General features: G+C 36.0%; 1 protein-coding gene across 4 annotated transcripts in view; it reads left to right on the plus strand.

The window, feature by feature from the left end:
* Positions 1-18,970, plus strand: part of FUT8 (fucosyltransferase 8) — a 317,460-nt gene that overhangs the window by 55,814 nt on the left and 242,676 nt on the right. For 2 of the 4 annotated variants that reach the window (XM_029238548.1, XM_029238546.1), the window contains exon 2: positions 6,138-6,235. The exons of 1 other annotated variant lie outside the window; for it this stretch is intronic. The gene's annotated coding sequence lies outside the window, so the exon portion shown is untranslated. Of the gene's footprint in view, positions 1-5,661; positions 6,236-18,970 lie in introns of those variants that run through there. One more of the 4 variants, XM_029238545.1, reaches the window with a different exon arrangement.

Consider the following 18,970-nt stretch of genomic DNA (forward strand, 5'->3'; position numbering starts at 1 on the left):
AAGAGAAATCGGGTACCAGTTACTCCATAATGGCTAGAAGCATAAATCCCATAATACTGGATTATTGTGGGAGGTTGGTAAAGACTTTTGGGTGAAATTTTAGGAAGGAATCGCAATGAGCCTTAACTGATTTTATAGTTAATGGCTATTTAGTAATTGTCTGTTTATGGGCCCTGGGAGTAGTTGACTTGGCAATGGTTTGTCCTTTTCAATGAGAGCTATCAGATAATGTAAATAATAAGGCAATATACAAATGTGCTTATTTTTGGTTTGCAATTATTTATTAAATGTTTTTATAGGCTGTTCTGTCTCAGAATGACAGGTTTTTTTTGTTGTTGTTGTACGCGGGCCTCTCACTGTTGTGGCCTCTCCTGTTGCGGAGCACAGGCTCCGGACGCACAGGCTCAGTGGCCATGGCTCACGGGCCCAGCCACTTCACGGCATGTGGGATCTTCCCGGACCGGGGCACGAACCCGTGTCCCCTGCATCGGCAGGCGGACTCTCAACCACTGCACCACCAGAGAAGCCCCCAGAATAACAATTTTTTTAATAGATCTTTATTGGAGTTTAATTGTTTCACAATACTGTGTTAGTTTCTATTGTACAACAAAGTGAATCAGCCATATGCGTACATATATCCCCATATCCCCTCCCTCTTGAGCCTCCCCCTATCCCGCCTCTCTAGGTCATCGCAAAGGACCAAGCTGATCTCCCTGTGCTATGCTGCTGCTTCCCACTAACTAAATTTTACATTCGGTAGTGTATATATGTCGATGCTACTCTCACTTCACCCCAGCTTCCCCTTCCCCCCATGTCCTCAAGTCCATTCTCTATGTCTACATCTTTATTCCTGCCCTGCCACTAGGTTCATCAGTACCTTTTTTTTTTTTTTTGTTTAGATTCCATATATCTGTGTTAGCATATGGTATTTGTTTTTCTCTTTCTGACTTACTTCACTCTGTATGACAGACTCTAGGTCCATCCACCTCACTACAAATAACTCAATTTCGTTTCTTTTTATGGCTGAGTAATATTCCATTGTATATATGTGCCACATCTTTATCCATTCATCTGTCAGTGGACACTTAGGTTGCTTCCATGTCCTGGCTATTGTAAATAGGGCTGCAGTGAACATTGTGGTACATGTCTCTTTTTGAATTATGGTTTTCTCAGGGTATATGCCCAGTAATGGGTTTGCTGGGTTATATGGTAGTTCTATTTTTAGTTTTTTAAGGAACCTCCCTGCTGTTCTGCATAGTGGTTGTATCAATTTACATTCCCACCAACAGTGCAGGAAGGTTCCCTTTTCACCACACCCTTTCCAGCATTTATTGTTTCTAAATATTTTGATAATGGCCATTCTGACAGGTGTGAGGTGATACCTCATTGTAGTTTTGATTTACATTTCTGTAATAATTTGTGATGTTGGGCATCTTTTCATGTGCCTCTTGGCCATCTGTATGTCTTCTTTGGTGAAATGTCTATTTAGGTTTTCCACCCATTTTTTAAATTGAATTGCTTGTTTTTTTTGATATTGAGCTCCATGAGCTGTTTGTATATTTTGGAGATTAATCCTTTGTGCATTGCTTCGTTTGCAAACATTTTCTCCCATTCTGAGGGTTGTCTTTTTGTCTTGTTTATGATATCCTTTGCTGTGCAAAAGCTTTTAAGTTTCATTAGGTCCCGTTTGTTTAATTTTGTTTTTATTTCCATTACTCTAGGAGGTGGGTCAAAAAAGATCTTGCTGTGGTTTAGGTCAAAGAGTGTTTTTCTTATGTTTTCCTCTAAGTTTTATAGTGTCTGGTCTTACATTTAGGTCTTTAATCCATTTTGAGTTTATTTTTGTGTATGATGTTAGGGAGTGTTCTAATTTCATTCTTTTACATGTAGCTGTCTAGTTTTCCCAGCACCACTTACTGAAGAGACAGTTTTTTCTCTATTGTATGTTCTTGCCTCCTTTGTCGTAAATTAGGTGACCATATGTGCGTGGGTTTATCTCTGGGCTTTCTGTCCTGTACCATTGATCTATATTTCTGTTTTTGTGCCATACTGTCTTGATGACTGTAGCTTTGTAGTATAGTCTGAAGTCAGGGAATCTGATTCCTCCAGCTCTGTTTTTCTTTCTCAAGAATGCTTTGACTATTTGGGGTCTTTTGTGTTTCCATATGAATTATAAAATTTTTTGTTCTAGTTTTGTGAAGAATGCCATTAGTAATTTGATAGGGATTGCATTGAACCTGTAGATTGCTTTGGGTAGTATCATTTTCTCAATATTTATTCTTCCAATCCAAGAACATGGTATACTTCTCCACCTGTTTATGTCATCTTTGATTTCTTTCATCAGTGTTTTATTCTGAGTACAAGTCTTTCGCCTCCTTAGGTAGGTTTATTCCTAGGTATTTTATTCTTTTTGTTGTGATGGTAAATGGGATTGTTTCCTTAATTTCTCTTTCTTGATTTTTCATTGTTAGTGTATAGGAATGCCAGAGATTTCTGTGCAGTAATTTTGTATCCTGCAGCTTACCAAATTCATTGATTAGTTCTAGTAGTTTTCAGGTGGCATCTTTAGGATATTCTATGTATAGTATCATGTTATCTGCGAACAGTGACAGCTTTACTTCTTCTTTTCCAATTTATATTCCTTTTTCTTCTGATTGCCGTGGCTAGGACTTCCAAAATTATGTTGAGTAAGAGTGGCGAGAGTGGACATCCTTGTCTTGTTCCTGATCTTAGAGGAAATGCTTTCAGTTTTTCACCATTGAGAGCGATGTTGGCTGTGAGTTTGTCATATATGGCCTGTATTATGTTGAGATAGGTTCCCTCTATGCCCATTTTCTAGAGAGTTTTTATCATAAATGGGTGTTGAATTTTGTCAAAAGCTTTTTCTACATCTATTGAGATGATCATATTGTTTTTATTCCTTAATTTGGTATTTCACATTGTGATTGGCATATATTGAAGAATGCTTGCATTCCTGAGATAAATCACACTTGATCATGGTGTATGATCCTTTTAATATGTTGTTGGATTGTATTTGCTAGTATTTTGTTGAGGATTTTTGCATCAGTGATATTGGTCTATAATTTTTTTGTGATATCTTTTTCTGGTTTTGGTATCAGGGTGATGGTGGCTTCGTAGAACGAATTTTGGAGTGTTCCTCCCTCTGCACTTTTTTGGAAGAGTTTGATGAAGGATAGGTGTTAGCTCTTCTCTAAATGTTTGGTAGAATTTGCCTGTGAAGCCATTTGGTCCTGGACTTTTGTTTGTTGGAAGACTTTTAATTACAGTTTCAATTTCATTACTTGTGATAGGTCTGTTTATATTTTCTAATTCTTCCTGGTTCAGTCTTGGAAAACTGTACCTTTCCAAGAATTTGTCCATTTCTTTGCGGTTGTCCATTTTATTGGCATATAGTTGTTTGTAGTAGTCTCTTATAATCCTTTGTATTTCTGCGGTGTCAGGTGTGATTTCTCCTTTTGCATTTTTAATTTTATTGATTTGTATCCTCTTGCTTATTTTCTTGATGAGTCTGGCTAAGGGTTTATCAATTTCGTTTATCTTCTCAAAGAATTAGCTTTTAGTTTTATTGATCTTTGCTATTGTTTCCTTCGTTTCTATTTCATTTATTTCTGCTTTGATATTTATGATTTCTTTCCTTCTCCTGACTTTGGGTTTTCTTTGTGCTTCTTTCTCTACTTGCTTTAGGTGTAGGGTTAGATTGTTTATTTGAGGTTTTTCTTGTTTCTTGAGGTGAGATTGAACGCTCTAAACTTCCCTCTTAGAACTGCTTTTGCTGCATCAGATAGGTTTTGGATCATCGTGTTTTCATTGTCATTTGCCTCTACGTATTTTTTGATTTCCTCTCTAATTTTTTCAGTGATCTCTTGGTCATTTAGTAGCATATTGTTTAGCCTCCACGTGTTTGTGTTTTTCATGTTCTTTTCCTGCAAATAATTTGCAGTCTCACACTTTGGTCAGAAAAGATGCTTGATATGATTTCAGTTTTCTTAACTTTATCAATACTTGATTTGTGACCGAAGATGTGGTCTATACTGGAGAATGTTCTGTGTGCACTTGAGAAGAAAGTGTAATCTGCTGTTTTTGGATGCAATGTCCTATAAACATCAATTAAATCTATCTGGTCTGTTGTGTCATTTAAAGCTTGCGTTTCTTTATTAATTTTTTTTCTGGATGATTCTGTCCATTGGTTTAAATGAAATATTAAAAGTCCCCCACTATTATTGTGTTACTGTTGATTCCCTCTTTTATGGCTGTTAGCATTTGCCTTATGTATTGAGGTACTCCTATGTTGGGTGCATATATATTTATAATTGTTATATATTCCTCTTGGATTGATCCCCTGATCATTATGTAGTGTCCTTCCTTGTCTCTTGTAACATTATTTTAAAGTCTATTTTATCTGATATGAGTATTGCTACTCCAGTTTTCTTTTGCTTTCCATTTGCGTGGAATATCTTTCCATCCCTTCACTTTCGCTCTGTATGTGTCCCTACGTCTGAAGTGGGTCTCTTGTAGACAGCATATATACAGGTCTTGTTTTTGTATCCATTCAGCCAGTCTGTATCTTTTGGTTGGCACATTTAATCCATTCACATTTAAGGTAATTATCCATATGTATGTTCCTATTATGATTTCTCAATTGTTTTGGGTTTATTTTTATAGGTCCTTTTCTTCTCTTGTGTTTCCCACTTAGAGAAGTTCCCTTAGCATTTGTTGTAGAGCTGGTTTGGTGGTGCTGAATTCTCTTAGCTTTTGCTTTTCTGAAATACTTTTGGTTTCTCAGTGGAATCTGAATGACATCCTTGCTGGGTAGAGTAATCTTGGTTGTAGGTGTTTCTCTTCATCACTTTAAGTATATTCTCCCACTCCCTCCTAGCCTGCAGAGTTTCTGCTGAAAAATCAGCTCGTAACCTTATGGGGATTCCTTTGTATGTTGTTTTTTATTTTTTCTTTGCTGCTTTTAATATTTTTTCTTTGAATTTAATTTTTGTTACTTTGATTAATATGTGTCTTGGTGTGTTTCTTATAGGGTGTATACTGTATGGGGCTCTCTGTGCTTCCTGGACTTGGGTGACTATTTCCTTTCCCATGTTAGGGAAGTTTTCCACTATAATCTCTTCAAATATTTTCTCAGACCCTTTCTTTTTCCTTTCTTATTCTAGGACCCCTATAATTCGAATGTTGGTGTGTTTAGAGTTGTCCCAGAGGTCTCCGAGGTTGTCTTCAATTCTTTTCACCCTTTTTTTTTTTTATTCTGCTCCTTGGCAGTTATTTCTACCATTTTGTCTTCCAGCTCACTTATTTGTTGTTCTGCCTCAGTAATTCTGTTATTAATCCCTTCATTTCAGTTATTGTGTTGTTCATCTCTGTTTGTTTTTCTTTAGTTCTTCTAGATCCCTTTTAAACATTTCTTGTATTTTCTCAATCTGTGCCTCCATTCTGTTTCTGAGATTCTGGATCATCTTTACTATCATTACTCTGAATTATTATTCAGGTAGATTGCCTATTTCCTTTTCATTTATTTGGTCTTGTAGGTTTTTACCTTGCTCCTTCATCTGTGACATATTATTTTGCTGTCTCATTTTTTTTTCCTTTTTTTTTATGAGTGGGATTGTGTTCCTGTCTTATTGGTTGTTTGGCTTGAGGCTTGCAACACTGGAGTTTCTAGGCTGTTGGGTAGAGCTGGGTCTTTGTGCTGAGATGAGGACCTCTGGGAGACCTCATTCTGATGAATATTCCCTGGGGTCTGAGGTTCTCTGTTAGTCCAGTGGTTTGGACTCTGAACTCCCACTGCAGGAGTTTCGGCCTGATCCCCATCTCGTGAACCAAGATCCTGCAAGCCGAATGGGGTGGCAAAAAAAAAAAAAAAGGGAGAACAATAACAATGTAAACAATAAAGTTAGACTAGGGAACTAACAGATATGTTAGAAAAAAATAAAAATAAAAATATAGATGAAACAACAATCGGAAGGTAAAACAGAACCACAGTAGTAAAAAAGGGGAGGAGAAATTAAAGAGTTGGAAAAGGCCTTGGCTGTGGAGGGTGGGGCCTAAGCAGGGGTGAGGTTTGGGCAGTGGGCGGTGCCAATGCTTGTTTGTTTGTTTATTTGTTCTAGGTTGCTGCTTTTGCTAAGAGAGCACCCATGACCCTGATGATGTTTCCATTCACAATAAAGGGCTCTATTGCCTTCATTGATTAGCTGATCAAATTCAGGTTAGTAGATTTTGTGGACAGTACTTCTCTCTTCCAATTATATGTTAATATTTTGAGAAATGGATAATTTTGTATTTAAAGCTACATATGTATATACCAGTGAAGTAGAAGGGCCAAGTCAATCTAAACTCTATTGAATTATGTACCTACTATGCTACCTACTATGTAAAATCTGTAGTGTATAAAATGGAAAAATATTTTATTTCCTGTTTTATAGTTTTTTACTGTAAAGTAAGGGCCAGGTAAAACAAGTTGTGGCTGAATATGGTACACTGTACTTTTGGCATTGTTGTGTGGCATATTTGATGCTGAAATAAACAGCTCATCTTAAAATTTTTTGAAATTTTTAGTAGCTTTTAAAAGTTTCGTTCTTGGGCTTCCCTGGTGGCGCAGTGGTCGAGAGTCCACCTGCTGATGCAGGAGACACAGGTTCGTGCCCTGGTCCGGGAAGATCCCACATGCCGTGGAGCGGCTAGGCCCATGAGCCATGGCCGCTGAGACTGTGTGTCCGGAGCCTGTGCTCCGCAACGGGAGAGGCCACAACAGTGAGAGGCCCGTGTACTGCAAAAAAAGAAAAAAAAAAAAAGTTTTGTTCTTATTTCATTTATACACTCAAATTTTTATTTATTTGTTTTTTGTTCAGTCTGTGAGTTTTGACAAATATATATTCTTTACCATAATCTTGGAAATTCACTCACGTTGCCTTTTTGTAGTCAACCTCTCTCTCCACCTCAATCCCTAGAAATCACAGATCTGTTTTTTGTCCTTGTTGTTTACTTTTTCCAGTATATCATTTAAATGAAATCATTTAGTGTGTAGCTTTTAAAATCTGGCTTCTTTCACTTAGCATAATGCATTTGGATTCACCCATGTTGTGTGTACCAGTAGTTCATTCATTTTATTGCTGAGTAGTGTTCTATTGTATGGATATACTGCTGTTAGTTTATCCATTCACCATCTGATGGACATTGGGGAGTTTCTAGCTTTTGGTGATTATTGCAGTCACACTATTTTTTCTTTTTTTTTTCCTTTGATAAAATGTACGTAAAATGTACCTTCTTAACCATTTTTAAATGTACAGTTCAGTGGTGTTAAATACATTCACATTGTTGTACAGCCATCACCACCATCCATCCCCATAACTTTTCATCTTGTAAAACTGAAACTCTGTACCCATTAAGCAGTAACTCTCCATTCTGTGCTCCCCCCAACCCCTGGCAAGCACCATGATACTTTATTGTTTTGACTACTCTAAGTGCTTTATATGAGTGGAATTATATAGTATTTGTCTTTTTGTGACTGACTTATTTCACTTGGCATAGTGTGCTCAAGGTTCACCCGTTTGTAGCATATTGCAGAATTTCCTTCCTTTGTAAGGTTAAATGATATTTCATTGTATGTATATACCACATTTTTTTATCCACTCATCAGTTGATGGATAGCTGGGTTGCTTCCGTGTTTTAGCTACTGTGAATAATGCGGCTATGAACATGAGTGTACGAAGATCTTTTCAAGACCCTGCTTTCATTTCTTTTTGTGTATGTACTCAGAAGTGAAATTGTTGCATCATATGATAATTGTTTTTAAGTTTTTGAGAAACCACCATACTGTTTTCCACAGGAGCTGTACCATTTTACATTTCCACTAGTAATACACAGGGGTTCCAACTTCTCCACATCCTTGCCAATGCTTATTATTTTCTGTTTGTTTATTTATTTATCTCTCTATTTATTCTTTATTTATTTTTAAAGTAGCCATCTTAATAGGTGGTATCACACTATAGTTTTCATTTGCATTTCCCTAATGATTGGTGACATTGAGCATCTTTTCATGGCATTTCATATTGGTAATTTATATATCTCCTTTAGAGAAATGGCTTTTCAAGTCCTTTTTTCCAGTTTTGAGTTGTGCTGGTTTTTTGTTGTTTTTGTTGCTGTTGTGTTGATTTTTAGGAGTTCTTACATATTCTGGATAATAATCACTTATCAGATATATGACTTGCAAGTATTTTCTTCTATTCTGTGGGTTGCCTTTTTACTCTGTGGGTAGTATCTTATGATGCCCAAAAGTTTTAATTTTCATGAAATCAAATTTGTCTTGTTTTTCACTTTTTTTATTTGTGTCTTTGGTGCCCCCCATCCAAGAAATTATTACTAAATTCAATGTCATGATGCTTTTGCCCTTTGTTTCTTCTAAGAGTTTTATTATTTTAGGTCTTACATTTAGGTACTTATCCATTTTGAGTTAATTTTTGTATATGATATTAGGTATGTGGATATCCAGTTTTCCCAGCACCATTTGTTCAAAAGGCTTCTTTTTTCTCATTGAATGGTCTTAACACCCTTATCAAAAATCATTTGACCATATGTATGAGAGTTTATTTCTAAGCTCTCTGTTTCTGTCTTTATGCCATTGCCACACTGTTTTGTTTTCTATAGCTTTGTAGTAAAATATGGAAATCAGGAAGTGTGAATCCTCCAGTTTTTCTGTTCTTTTTCAAGATTGTCTTGGCTATTCAGGGTCCCTTGAGATTCCATGTGAATCTTACGATAGGTTTTTCTCTATTTGTACAAAAGTCACTGGGATTTTGATATAAGCATTGCATGGAATCTGTAGATTGCTTTGGGTAGTATTGACATTTTAGCAATATTAAGTCTTTCAGTATATGACCATAGATGTGTTTCCATTTATTTATGCCTTCTTTAATTTCTTTCAGCAATATTTTGTAGTTTTCATTGTATAAATCTCTCACCTCCTTGGTTAGGTTATTTCCTAAGTATTTTATTCTTTTCTATGCTACTGTAAATAGAATTATTTTTGTAATTTCCTTTTCAGATTGTTCATTGTGTATAGAAATGCAACTGAGTTTTGTCTTTGACTTTGTATCCTTCTACTTTGCTGAATTCATTTATCAGTTCTAACAGCTGTTTTTGGTGGAGTCTTTAGGGTATTCTACGTATAAGATCACATTATCTGCAAACAGAGATAATTTTACTTTGTCCTTTTCAGTTTGAATGCCTTATATTCTTTTTTTTTTACCTAATTGCTCTGGCTAGGGCTTTCAGTACTATATCGAATAGAAGTGGAGAAAGTGGGCATCCTTACCTTGTTCCTGATCTTAGAGGAAGAGCTTTCAGTCTTTGACCATTGAGTATGATGTTTGCTGTGGGTTTTTCATACATGGCTTTTATTATGTTAAGGTAGTTTCCTGCTATTCCTATTTAGTTGAGTGTTTTTATCATGAAAGGATGTTGTATTTTGTCAAAAGCTTTTTATGCATCAAGATGATCATGTGAGTTTTTCGTTTATTTTGTTGATGTGGCATATTATTGGGTTGGCCAAAGAGTTCTCTTGGTTAATGAATATGTTGAAATATTGGTGAAAATGAAAAATGTTTCTTTTATTTTTACTTAAACGCGAATGAACTTTTTGGCCAACCCAATACATTAATTTTTGTATGTTATACTCTCCTTACAATTCAGGAATAAGTTCCACTGTTTACTGTGGAGCCATAAATTTTAAAATAAAAATGTGATTATATTTTCTTTTTTTTAAAATATTTTTTTAAATTTAATTTTATTTATTTTTGGGTGCATTGGGTCTTCATTGCTGTTCATGGGCTTTCTCTAGTTGTGGCGAGCAGGGGCTACTCTTCGTTGCCGTGTGCAGGCTTCTTATTGCGGTGGCTTTTCTTGTTGCAGAGCATGGGCTCCAGGCATGTGGGCTTCAGTAGTTGCGGCACGTGGGCTCAGTGGTTGCGGCACGTGGGCCCGGTAGTTGCAGCACGTGGGCCCTAGAGCACGCGGCCTTCAGTAGTTGTGGCGCACAGGCTTAGTTGTTCTGTGGTATTTGGGATCTTCCCAGACCAGGGCTTGAACCCATGTCCCCTGCATTGGCAGGCAGATTCTTAACCACTGCGCCACCAGGGAAGCCCTGATTATATATTCTTTATTAAAAGAATGTTACTTTTTGTTGTTGTTATTAAGAGACCATGATGATTTGTTGCCTTTTTGGGTTGGGGTTGCATTTCTTTTTAAATATGTCATTAAAAGTAAACTAGAGAAAATTTAACAGATCTTGTGGGTAGGGGAAGATACCTAAAATTTATGTTCATTTTGAGTAAAAGAAGAGAGGTGATGCAAAATTATTAGGGGGAATATTGAAACTTCTGGTGTTTCCTGATTATTGAAAAATCAGGTAGCTTTCTTGAGTATACAGTTAGATCAGAAATCTACATGCTTTTATATAGTTAACCCTCACAATATAGGTAGCTCTGAGAGTCACCTGTTTAGAAAAGACAAGTATTTATAAGAATTCTCCTATTTTAAAAATGTACTTCCCTGGTGGCGCAGCGGCCTGCCGATGCAGGGGACACGGGTTCGTGCCCCGGTCCGGGAAGATCTCACATGCCGCGGAGCAGCTGGGCCCGTGAGCCATGGCCGCTGCGCCTGTGCGTCGGGAGCCTGTGCTCCGCAACGGAAGAGGCCACAACAGTGAGAGGCCCGCGTACTGCAAAAAAAAAAAAAAAAAGTACGTAAAGAGGACAAAGTTTGGGTGTGAAAAGTCAATTGGCATAACTTTATAATACAACATCAAAAATATTACTGAAGGTCAAATATTAGAAAAGGGATGAATAGCTAGCATCTGGCAATACAGATTCCATTTGCCAAAGAGCATGGCATAAATTTTTAAGACAAATATCATATATTTCCTAAAGTTTATTAGAATTTCATGTACATACTTACTTCTGAGTTCTCAAATAGAAGATTGAACTTCTTGATGGCAAGGATCATTTTAGATTTTGGTGCTTTCTGAAGTAAATATTCCTACAGCAAGTATTATTACTTGCTGAATGAATGACTTAGTCCCACCCATTAGTGGGCTACTTTGAGTTCACTAGAGCACATTTCATCCATAGATTCTTCAAGATTGTCAGGGCAAGAAGTAGGAAGTCAGTTTTCTGAAATCATGAGAAAATAGAATTAGAACTGTGAAAGCTGTACTCCTTATAGAATTCTTAAGCAAAATTGACCTTGAACATTTAGTCTAATGCCTGTTGTTTTTTTGTAAACAGGAAAATGGAGACCCAGAGAGGTGAGGTGATATGCTTTTAGTCACACAGATAGCTGGAGACATGTTATGTAGTGCTCGTTTTACTCATCATCCTGCCTCTCTTCCTCATGGGATCATTGCTTGATCTTAGGGTTGGAATAAAGTTAAACTGCTCAATTTAAAATTGTTGATTTACAAAACTCAGTTTTAATTTCTTTTTCAATTGATTTTAAGTTAAAACAGGATACTATTGAAATGGTATGAGATATGATCTTAATTTTCAAACAGATGCAAAAAATATGCTAATATTGAATATATAGCTAGAAAAATCGAAGAAATTATTTTTTATTTTTCAACAGCCTCAAAAATTTTTATTTGGCTTAATTTAAAATGTATAATATTTAGGGCTTCCCTGGTGGCGCAGTGCTTGAGAGTCTGCCTGCCGATGCAGGGGACACGGGTTTGTGCCCCAGTCCGAGAGGATCCCACATGCCGTGGAGCGGCTGGGTCCGTGAGCCATGGCCGCTGGGCCTGCGCGTCCGGAGCCTGTGCTCCACAGTGGGAGAAGCCACGGCGGTGAGAGGCCCACGTACTGCAAAAAAAAAAAAAGTATAATATTTAAATAAGACCCAAATTTTTACAAACTTTAGATAGATATGGACCTCAGATTTCTTGTTTAAAATCTAAGGACCCTAAAATGTGAATTATATTCGGCTCTGGAGGATTTCATTTAATAATCATATTTACAGGTATAATTGGTGAAGTTCAGAAATACCAAACAGTTTTCTTTTTTTTTCATGAGCACTACTGAGCCTAGAAAATTAGCAAAAAAAAAAAAAACGTGTTCAATATACTGTTTTAGAAATGGAATAATTTAAAATAAAAATAGGAATCAAACATATAATTATTTACTTTTGGATATTTGATGTAAAGCAGTGTTAAGAGAGTTAAAGCCATGTTTAAGAGACTCAAAGTGGTTTTAAGTTATACAGGAAGTATACCTCTTTGCTCTAATTTTTTTTCTTCCTGGAACATTTTCTGCTCATTTTATTACACTAACTTCATCCTGAAGTTAGTATCTTTAGCCCCTTAGGACAGAGGAGACACCTATTGGGATCTGATTCGCCATGAGTCTCTTGTGCTTCAGCACATCTTCTGAGCAGAGGCATTGGCAGCTTTTGTTGAGGGCAGTCTTCTCAAGGAAATTTGCATAGCAAACAGCCTGGGAAGATAGAAATTGTATTACCATAAGGACAGAGGGCAGATTTCCTCGCTGTCCAGGATAGTCAAGATAAGCCCTCTGGGGAGTAGGTGGGGTACATTTGCTTGCAACTCCTTTAAAATATTGGTGTTTCATAAGCTTCAGCTTTCTTCTCCTGTAATGTAACTCACTGTGTGTGCAGGCATCATCTGGCTCTCCTTGTATTGCCCTTTAGGGATTAGAGCTTTGGGAACCAATGCAAAAGATGATACACTGGCTACTGCTATTGTTTTGAGTAGTAAACTTTTCTTTGTCTGTGACCCTGGAGTGTCATATTTTCTGCCAGGATTATTTGATGCTGGCTCACCAAATATCACTAACACAACCTATTGATAAAACAAAGCTGAGTTTATTGCTTACTGCAGTAAAGGAGAACACCACCTTGACAGAACTTTGGTAGTGCCTTAGAGGGGCAAAGTCAAGGTAAAAATTTTAGAATTTGAAGTTTGATTTAATTTGAGTTTGCAGTGGTGGTGATCGGGCTTGATTAAGATTGAATAAGTATCATGATATAACAATTTACAGTAGAATTGGTCAAAACAGCAATGCAAGGATTTTAAAAACTGTTGATGCTTTCTGTTGAAGAGTTGTTGCGTCTTTCCTGAAGCTTCTGTAATGAACAATCAAGTTATGTCCCTGCAAGAATCTCCTGGAATAGTAGAGTATGCTAATGAAGGCATTGGACTAGTAAAGTCAGGCTAATGTACACAGAAAGATGTGTGTGTGTTTAGGTGTATTAGTTTCCTAGGGCTGCTATAACAAATTACCACACAATTGGTGGCTTAAAATAATAGCCCCTAGGGGAAGAATTCTTTCGTCTCTCTTTTAGCTTCTGGTATTTTTAAGCAGGCCTTGGTGTTTCTTGGCTTGTGGCAGCATAACTTTAATCTCTGCCTCCATCTTTACATGGTGATCTTCACTCTGTATCTGTGTCCAAATTTCCCTCTTTTTATAAGGATGCCAGTCATTGGATTAGGGCTCACCCTAATCCAGTATGACCTCATGTTACCTTGATTACATCTGCAAACACCCTATGTCCAAACAAGGTCAAATTCACATGTTCTAGTGTTCATAAATTTTGGGGGGACAGTATTCAATGCAGTACAAGGAGTATATGGTTTCGATCCTCAGTGTTCAATCTGTGTGTGGCTAGATGGCTTTGGTTCTCAGTATCCATGAAACTGTCATGGCCGATTGCTTAGCTTGCATGTAGGAATCTCAGGCTCATCAGAGTTCTTGACAACAGCATGACGTGTAGTGAAAAGTATACCAATATGGAAATCAAGGTGCCTTGGTTGTAGTTGCTGTCCTGCTGTTAACTAGCTTGGGAAAGTTACTGTCTTTTCCAGCTATTAGTTTCTCAATGGGTAAAATGGGACGTCTGGAAGAAGAGAAGAGGAATGGATCTCTGAGGGCCTTCCTAGCTCTCAGGTTCTAAAGTTCTGTAATTGTTGAGTGTCTGCTATATACCATATTGGTATTCATTTTGTTGGAGTGAAATAATTGAAAAAAGAAATAGAATGCTTTAAGTGCTGATCTGATAGATTCTGACTTGTGAATGTATTCTGACTTAATTTATGCTTTGTTTACTTGGGTGAAGATCATTAATGAAGATATTAGGTAAACATGGAATTAGCCCATCTCTCTGACTTACATATTTTATTTTTCAGTTTGAATATTGTATTTAGAAGGAAGACATTCCTCAGGTCAGTTAATTCGTTTAAAGTTAGAAGAATGTGTTGTTGCTGAGTTCAGAAAATGAAATAACCTTTTCTGAAGTGAGCATGATGGTAGGGTATGGATGTACTTGATTTCTTTTATGGTTCACAGTCTTCACTTTCTATGTAGTGTTTATTTTTTTGATTTATAGATGCTTGAGAACCTAGAGGAATCCCTTCCCCTCCTCCCCAGCTACTCCTGCAGCTCCATAGAAGGAAGGAAGGAAAAACCATGTTGAACACATTTTTTTCCTTTTTTTTCTTTTCTTTATTTTTTCTTGAAGTATAATTGACTTACAGTATTCTATTGGAAGATGATTGTTTATTCGGTTTCTTTGATCAATACAGGCCTATTCAGATGATCTGTTTCTCCTTGTGTGTGCTTTGGTAGATTGTGTCTTTCAAAGAATTGGTCCATTTCTTCTAAGTTAGCAAATTTGTGGGCATAGAGCTATTCATAATATTTCTTTATTATCATTTTAATGTTTGTAGGATTGCTAGTGATGGCCCCTCTTTCATATATGATATTAGTAATTTGCTTCTTTTTTCCTTTTCTCCTTGGGAAGCTTGGCTAGGGGTTTATTCATTTTGTTGATCTTTTCAAAGAATCAGCTTTTAGTTTTGTTGATTTTCTCTACTGTTTACCTGTTTCCAATTTCATCGATTTCTGCTCTGATTTTTATTATTTCTTTTCTGCTGCTTATATTGAACTTAATTTGTTCTTCTTTTTCTAGTTTCCTAAGGCAGAAACTTGGGTGATTGACTTTAGCTTTCTTCTGTTTAAATATATGCATCCAGTGTTATATAAATTTCTCTCTCAGACAGAAAATGTAGTATGGCATTTGCTGTATCCCACAAATTTTGATGCTTTATTTTCATTTTTATTTAGTTAAAAATTTTTTTAAAAAATTCCTCAGCACTTTGTTTGACTCATGTATTATTTGTGTATGTTGTTACTCTCCAAATATTTGGGGATTTTCTGGCTATCTTCTGTTATTATTTTCTAGTTTAATTTTATTGTGGTCTGAGAGCATAGTTCATATAATGTGTTATTTTAAATTTCTTAAGGTGTGTTTCCTGGTCCAGAATGTAGTCTGTCTTGGTGAATGTTCCCTTTGACCTTGAGAAGAATGTGTATTCTGCTGTTGTTGGATGAAGTAGTCTATAGATGTCAATTAGATCCAGTTGATTGATGGTGCTATTCAGTTCTATGATATTTTACTGATTTTCGGCCTATTGGTTCTGTTAGTTACTCATAGAGGGGTATTGAAATCTCCAGATATAATAGTGAATTTATATATTTCTTTTTGCAGTTCTACTAGTTTTTACCTCAAGTATTTTGTTCTGTTGTTAGCTGCATGTGTATAAGGATAGTTATATCTTCTTGGAGAATTGACCCTCTGTCATTACATATTGTTTCTCCTTATTGCTGGAAATTTTCCTTGCTTTGAAGTCAGCTTTTTCTGAAATTAATATAGCTACTCTAGTTTTCTTTTGATTAGTGTTAGCATAGTGTATCTAACTTCATCCCTTTTCCTTTAATATATCTATGCCTTTATAAGTGGGTTTCTTGCAGACAACCTATAGTTGGGTCTTGTCTTTTGCTTCACGCTAATTGGTATATTTAGATCACTGACATGTAAAGTAATTATTGATATACCTGAATTAATATTTACCATATTTTTAACTGTTTTCTATTCCTTGCTCTTGTTCTTGGGTTTTTGGTTTCCTTTTTCTTTATTTTGGCCTTCCACTCTGTTTCTGCTTTCTCTCATTTTAATTGAGCATTTTATATTGTTCCATTTTCTATCCTATCTTAGTATATCATTATGTTTCTTAAAAAACTTTTTTTTTAGTGGTTGCTCAGAGTATGCAATTATACATTTATAGCTAATCCAAGTTCATTTTCAAATAACACTACACTGCATCATGGATACTACAAGTACCTTATAACAGAGTATTCCCAATTCCTCTCTCACATGCCTTATAGCATTTCTGTCATTCATTTAATTTATCTGTAAGCTGTGATCACAAAATATATTGCTTTGAACACATTGTCTGTTAGATTAAGAATAAGAAAAATAAGAGATTTAATTTTACCTTTGTATATTCCTTCTCTTATGCTCGTCATTTCTTTATGTAATCCATGTTTCTGCCTATGTAATTTTCTTTCTGTCTGAAGAACTTCTTTTAACATTTCTTGCTAGGCAGGTCAGTAGGTTTTCAGTTCTCTCAATTTTTGTTTGTCAGAGAAAGTATTTCTTTTTCACTTTTGAAGGATAACTTTGCTGGATACAGAATTCTAGGTTGGTGTTTTTTTTTTTTTTAACACTCAGTATTTCACTCTACTAATTTTGCTTGCATGGTTTTTGAAGAGAAGTTCAATGTAATTCTTATTTTGCTCCTCTCTAGGTAGGTTTATTTTTCCTTCTCTCTGTTTTTTTTTCCTGATTCTTTTCAGATTTTCTCATCTATTCTGTAGTTTTATTATGATATGCCTGGGTATAAGTATTTTAGTATTTATCCTGCTTGATGTACACGAAGCTTCCTGCATCTGGTTTGGTGTCGTATTACCAAAGACATTCTTTTTGTTATAGTGTTGTTGATTTGTAACATTTCCATTTGATCTTTTCTTAGAGTTTCCATATCTCTGCTTGTATTACCCATTTGTTCTTAAATGTTGTTCACTTTTTCCATTAGAGCCCTTTGCATATTTACCATAGCTATTTTTAACCCAGTGATAATTCTAAAACCTCTGCTGTATATGAGTCTGGTTTTGAGGCATGCTTTGTTTCTTCAGATTGTGTTTTTTGCCTTTACAATGCTTTGTAATTTTTTTGTTGATATCCAGACATGATATATTAGATAAAAAAGAGGAGGTAAATAGGCCTTTAGTGTGAGGTTTTATGTTTATCTGACTAGGAGTTAGGCTGCATTTACTGTTTGCTGTAGCTGTGGTGTCAGAGGCTAATATTTCTTGTAGTGTCCTTGTTTTGGTTTGCTGTGTTGTCTTTGGGTTGCATAGAGAATCCTTAAATAGGGTCTCAAACTTGAAGTTCCTTTACCTGTAATCCTCTGTTATCGTACAGGAGTTGTATTGATGTGGAGGTAAGGTGGTGGGAGTTCTGTAGTACTGTGATTAGGTCTCAGTTTTTTAAGCCTGATTTGGGTATCTCTTCCCCTGTTTGAAGGGTAGAGGGAGCTGGAATTAGGTACTTCCTTTATCCCAGGTTGGCTAGACACTGTAAAGTCCTGGTACGTTAGGCTCTGTTAAAATAATTTTTTTTTTTTTTATTTTTTCAGGCAGTCCTTTTTAAGAAGAACAGAGAGCTCTGGGTATATTTAAAAATGATTACTTTTCCCCTCCCCCTGCTGGAAGCAAAGAGATTTTTCTCAGATTATCACAGTTGAAAATGTGGTAGGGCTTCTGGAGGTAAAACTCAAGAAACTGTTGGGACCTTTCAAAGACTGAGTCCCCTCACAGGTTTTCCTTCTAAGCTAGTCTACACTGAGTCTCCAGCAATTCCTCATTTACTGTTTAAAGTGTTCCTACTAATACTGGCTCCATCTGAGGGTTTATCTTCCTGGCCTTTTGCTTCTTGCACACTGCTATTCTCTGTATCTACCTGTCTCTCTCTCTAGTTTTCAGGGTGGAGGTTTGCTCTCTGGCTTTAATTCTTTGACAGATTTAAGAAGAGTGGTTGATTTTCTTTTTTTCTTTTCAGCTTTTTTATTGTAAGGACAAGGTTGATGAATTCCAAATTCTTTACATGCTGGACCTGATTGAAGATTAGTTTTGAATCTTTTCCACAGTTTCGTAATGGTAAAGACTTGGTACAAAACCCTTTGCCTGATTTGGCAGTATTACTCATTTGGAATGTGATTTCCTTCTGGCATCAGGTTTGTACATTTTGAGGTCATGCATTGTAATTTGCAAGAACGAGTAAAGAACTTTTCTAGAGGGAAGTTGATACTAGGACTGACTTATGTTCTCGGTGAGATGGCTCGTTCTTAGCCCATTTACTGTTATTCTGTTGGCAAGTGTATTTGGGGGCGACAGCCACCTTTGTTTCCTATGTTGATAGTCAAAGTTTCATTTTTATACGTGTATACCTTACAAAAAATACCAGATTTTTACAGCCTGTTTGGGAATAGAGTCATGTCAAATTACACTAATTTGCACTCTGATAAATATACTGATGATGCTAAGAGTGGTTATTAAAACCTTGTGCTGATACTTTGTATTTATGGAACCAATTAATTGGATGACCTATTTAGACTGGGTGTCTTAATTTAATTAGTACATTGCTCACTAATTATTTTTATGAGTAGAATAGGGTAGTGTTAATCCTTAAATTTTCTGTGATGTGTTAAAAAACTTAATGCACATCACGAGTATTAGATATCTTGGTAGAAATTGAGACATAGAAAGAGAAATTGGTCTAAATTATACATAAAATGTAGTTTTCTTTATTTTCTTTTGTAAAACATTCATGTTAAAAAATTACTGTGTTACAGAAAATTTAGACAACTTCTTCTTAAAATAAGAGAATCACCCTTAATTCCACCAGTGTAACATGACTATAGTTACCATGTGGGTGTATGTGCTTTCTAGTCCTTTTTTGTATAGATGATTTTACATAGTTGTGATCATAATTTATTTTTAAATCTGTGCTTTTCTTTTTGCAATTAGTAGTGCGTTTT

The sequence above is a fragment of the Monodon monoceros genome, unplaced genomic scaffold (assembly GCF_005190385.1).
Source record: "Monodon monoceros isolate NGI ecotype Baffin Bay Population unplaced genomic scaffold, NGI_Narwhal_1 Super_Scaffold_21, whole genome shotgun sequence".
Classification (NCBI taxonomy): domain Eukaryota; kingdom Metazoa; phylum Chordata; class Mammalia; order Artiodactyla; family Monodontidae; genus Monodon; species Monodon monoceros.